Genomic DNA, 5,245 nt, shown 5'->3' on the forward strand with positions numbered 1-5,245 from the left:
GACATTTGGGACAATGAGCTGCTGCTCTTTGTATGGGGGACCAACTGGGCCCAAGGAATGAGGCACTTGAATAAGCCTGGTAGTACAGGGAGCTTCCCAGGGGAGTGAAATGTACTTGTGTAATGGGCATGAGCATTAGCTTCAGTGGAAGATACCTTCAGAAGGAGCACTTTCCATATCTTTGTTGAGAATAAGGCACAAAACTAGCCCAGCTTCAGAGAAAATGGAAGCATAAGGGTATGTATTCAGAGGCTGAGAGAAAGGACCAAGATTCCCAGGGAAAGAGGGAAACTGAAATGAGAGAGCCCTGTGTGCACTACAGCCCTGTGTGTGCTGTCCAAGCCCCACTCCCATCATCCACCAGTGCCATGACACCTGGGAAATGCCCAAAAGTTGGCACACAAGTGGAAGCCCCTCAAACCCTGACCCAAGCCCCACCCTACTTGAATGTTCACTTAAGCCACAGACAGTGGCCCCTGTGCTTCCAGGACTAGGAAAGGACAGCCCCAAACCCTGCTAGCAGCAGCGTTCTCTCCTGGAGGTTAACCCTGCTCCCGCCTGTGGACTTTCCCTCTGTCTTGAAGTAGTTTGCTTCTCTGCTCACCTTTATCCACATGTCTTCCTTGATTCTCCCTCACCTGGAGGCAGGAATGTGGTCTAAGCCTAGCCAGGCCTCAAGAACCTGGGGCACTACTAGCTATGAGTCAGACACAGGTGGAGTTCAGGGACTGTGGCCTCCACTAGGTCCAGTCTTGGCTTGCTGTGGGGGAGTGAATCAGAAGAACCAGTTTCTCTTTCAGTTTCTTTCAAAAAGTGAAAATAATTTATAAAAAAAAGAGAGCTTGTAACTACCAAATAAATAGAAAATATGTTTTCAAGGTGCTGGCTTTGTGGTACAGTGAGTTAAGCTGCTACCTAGAAGACCAGCATCCCATATGAACATTGGTTCTAGTCCTGGCTGTTGCACTTCCAATCCAGCTCACTGCTATGGCCTGAGAAAGCAGTGGAAGATGGCCCAAGTGTTTGGGCCCTGTACATGTGGGGAGACCTGGACAGAAACTCCTGGCTCCTAGCTTTGGATTGGCCCAGCTCCAGTGATTGCAGTCATCTGGGGAGTGAACCAGAGGATGGAAGACATTTCTCTCTGTCTCTCACTCTATATATTTCTATAACAAGGAAAGATTCAGCACCATCTACCAGGTGCGGACCTCGCCTCTGGCTCAGACTGAAATCTTCCTCCTGCAATGCAGCCGTGAGCGCCCGGGGGAATCATTCTTGTGAAGTGCCCACGTGCAGGGAGTTCGGGACAAGACCCGGGGCAGCCTCTGCCTGCCAGCCTCGCGGGGAGTGGGAAGCGCGCACATTGGCGACTGCCCTGAGTGACTGCAAGTGAGTGCACAGTGCGGAGTGCGCGGGACTCAGGACATACCTTGATCACATACTCATCAATCTACAGCTGAAAGGATAACGCTTCTATTTGGCTCCAATCTGGGCAGGTGGTGGTTTCTAAAACAGCTTGCAGCATCCCCAGCTGGTCGGGGGTAAAGGCCGTGCGGCTGCAGGAGAGGACCTGGGCGCTGCAGAGGGAACAGGAACAAAGGCCTTTGGTTTGCTTTAAGCAAGAATCCATTGGAGTTCCTGATGCAGGAACTGATTCCTGATCAGGAACAGTTCCTGATGGGGAGTGACCCAGTGGGTAGACACCAGCGCTCTCTCTCGGGGTCTCTCCTCTTTGCCAGCGTCTCGCAAAGGGATTTTGGAAAATGCACCGTGGAAGACTGAGCCTGATCTCATGGTCATGCATTTTCTACGGGAGCTTGAACTTCATGAGGGGAAGATGTCCTGCTGCCGCACATGCACACAGACACACACACATACATACAAACCCACACACAAACACACACAAGACAGACAGACACAGACACACACACAGAGACACACACACATGGATACACTGACACACACACACACTGAAAGACACACAGACATATATATATATGTACCCATAGATACACACTAACAGAAAGACACAGACATAGAGACATAGACATACATACATTCATACACAGCCACACACACACACACATACAGATGCACCCACACACCAACCTACAGAGGCATTTACACACATTCATACATACATACACACACATGCATACGTACACACCCAGACACACCCCTCCCCCACCTTCATACAAACACATACATGCATACATACACACAGACACACCCACTCCCAGGTACATACATACTTACACATAAATGCATACATGCACACCCACTCCCACACACATACATATATTCATATACATGCATACATACACACCCACATACATACATACATACACACATGTACATACACATACATGCATGCATACATACCCACACACACAGACACAAACACACACCCACACCCACACACTGTCAAGGCAAGTGCCAAGCATGCAGTTTACTCCCAGCTCGAGAGAGAGAGAGAGAGAGAGAGAGGGAATAAAAATGCATAGGGCTTTGGAGGAAGCCCTCAGCCATGGAGCGGACAGAAAGAGATGGAGAAAGAGCCCAGTTATGACCATTGTGGCCACCTGGGAAATGAACCAGTGGATCAAAGACCTTTCTGTCTCTTTTTCTCACTGTATGTAACTCTCTCTCTCTCTCTCTCTCTCTGTCTCTCTGTCTTTCTGTCTCTCTCTCGCTGTCACTCTGCCTTTCAAATAAATAAATCTTAAAAACAAAGTTTGTTGCCCTTGAACATTTCAGCTGGAGTTGTGTAAGCTGAGTCCCTTGAGAAGTCTGATGCGTTGGCTGCTGTTTCTGCCCTAGGCGCTCACAAGACTGCCTTTTCCCCTTGCACACTGGTGGGGCTGGCCGTCCACTGCAGGCTTCGTCTTCCACATTGTCTTGTCCCCTCTGAAAGCAAAGTGTGCATGTGTGCTCTGCTGATATTGCTTTCTTTTTAAAACATATTTTATTATAGGGCTGGTGTTGTGTCACCACCATCTTGTGTGTCACCAGCATCTCATATGAACTCAGGTTCTAGTCTCAGCTGCTCCACTTCTGATCCAGCTGCCCACTAATGCACCTGGGAAAGCAGCAGATGATGGGCCAAGGATTTGGGCCCCTGCACCCATGGAGGAGTCCCGGATGGAGCTCCAGGCTCCTGGCTTCAGTCTGGCCCAGCTCTGCTGTGGTGGCCATTTGGGGAGTAAACCAGCAGATGGAAGATCTCTCCCTCTCTTTCCTTGCCCCCATTCATCTAACTTAGCCTTTCAAATAAATATTTTCTAAAATTGTATGAATGTTGTTAATTTTAAATTTACAACATAAAAATTGTGAGGAGTTTTCATATACCCCAGCTGGCTGCCCCATTAATATCTCCTATTAGTGTGTCTGTCACACATGAGCCACACCCAGCTGCCCCAGATTTTTAATCCAAACTCCTTTCACCCCTCCAGCCCTCCCACTCTAGTCATCCACATCTGTGTTCAGATTCTTAGTTTCGCTCCCACACACAGAGGAGGACAGGTGGGACCGGTCTTTCTACACTGCTGGTCTCTGAGGAATGGTCTCCACAACCTTTCCCCACAGCATCAATGCTCTTCTCTTCTGCCACCCATGCTTCACCAGAAAATTCTTCCCAGCATTCATGTGGCTCTCACAGGGGCTCTCTTCAAGCTGGAGTTGAATCCTTCTTAGGGCCCCAAACCAGATTTGGTTCAGTAGGTGAAGGTGGGGCTCTAGGGGTGGGCGGCTCCCATCCATCCTGGAGCTCAGCCAGAGGCCTTGTGGGGGGACAAAGAAAAGTCCAGGACCAGATGGATTCACTGCTGAATTCTACCAGACATTTAAAGAACTAACTCCAATTCTTCGCAAACTATTCAGAACAGTCAAAAAAGAGGGAATCCTCCCAAATTCTTTCTATGAAGCCAGCATCACCTTAATCCCTAAGCCTGAAAATGATGCAGCATTGAAAGAAGGTTACAGACCAATATCCCTGATGAACATAGACACAAAAATCCTCAATAAAATTCTGGCCAATAGAATGCAACAACACATCAGAAAGATCATCCACCCAGACCAAGTGAGATTTATCCCTGGTATACAGGGATGGTTCAATGTGTGCAAATCCGTCAATGTGATACACCCCATTAACAAAATGCAGAAGAAAACCATATGATTATCTCAATAGATGCAGAGAAAGCATTCAATAAAATACAACACCCTTTCTTTTTTTTTTTTTTTTTTTTTGACAGGCAGAGTGGACAGTGAGAGAGAGAGACAGAGAGAAAGGTCTTCCTTTGCCGTTGGTTCACCCTCCAATGGCCGCCGCGGCCGGTGCGCTGCGGCCGGCGCACCGCGCTGAACCGGTGGCAGGAGCCAGGAGCCAGGTGCTTTTCCTGGTCTCCCATGGGGTGCAGGGCCCAAGCACCTGGGCCATCCTCCACTGCACACCCTGGCCACAGCAGAGGGCTGGCCTGGAAGAGGGGCAACCGGGACAGAATCCGGAGCCCCGACCGGGACTAGAACCCGGTGTGCCGGCGCCGCTAGGCGGAGGATTAGCCTAGTGAGCCGCGGCGCCGGCCTCAACACCCTTTCATGATGATAACTCTAAGCAAATTGAGTATAGAAGGAACATTCCTCAATACATTCAAAGCAATTTATCAAAAACCCACGGCCAGCATCCTATTGAATGGGGAAAGGTTGAAACATTTCCACTGAGATCTGGTACCAGACAGGGATGCTCACTCTCACCACTGCTGATAAAATATAGTTCTGGATGTTTTAGCCAGAGCCAGTAGGCAAGAAAAATAAATTAAAGGGATACAAATTGGGAAGAAAGAAGTCAAACTGTCCCTCTTTGCAGATGATATGATTCTTTATTTAGGGGATCCAAAGAACTCTACTAAGAGACTATCGGAACTCATAGAAGTGTTCGGCAAAGTAGCAGGGTATAAAATCAATGCACAAAAAACCCATGCCTTTGTATACACAGGAAATGCCATGGCTGAGAAACAACTCTAAGATCAATCCCATTCACAATAACCACAAAAACAATCAAATGCCTTGCAATAAACTTAACCAAGGATGTTAAAGAACTCTGCGATGAGAATTACAAAATCTTAAAGAAAGAAATAGAAGAGGATGCCAAAAATGGAAAAATTTTCCATGCTCATGGATTGGAAGAATCAATATCATCAAAATGTCCTTCTCCTAATTGCTAAGGTTTCCACGACCTTATAGGGGAGAG

This window comes from Oryctolagus cuniculus, chromosome 18 (genome assembly GCF_964237555.1).
Source record: "Oryctolagus cuniculus chromosome 18, mOryCun1.1, whole genome shotgun sequence".
NCBI classification, from domain to species: domain Eukaryota; kingdom Metazoa; phylum Chordata; class Mammalia; order Lagomorpha; family Leporidae; genus Oryctolagus; species Oryctolagus cuniculus.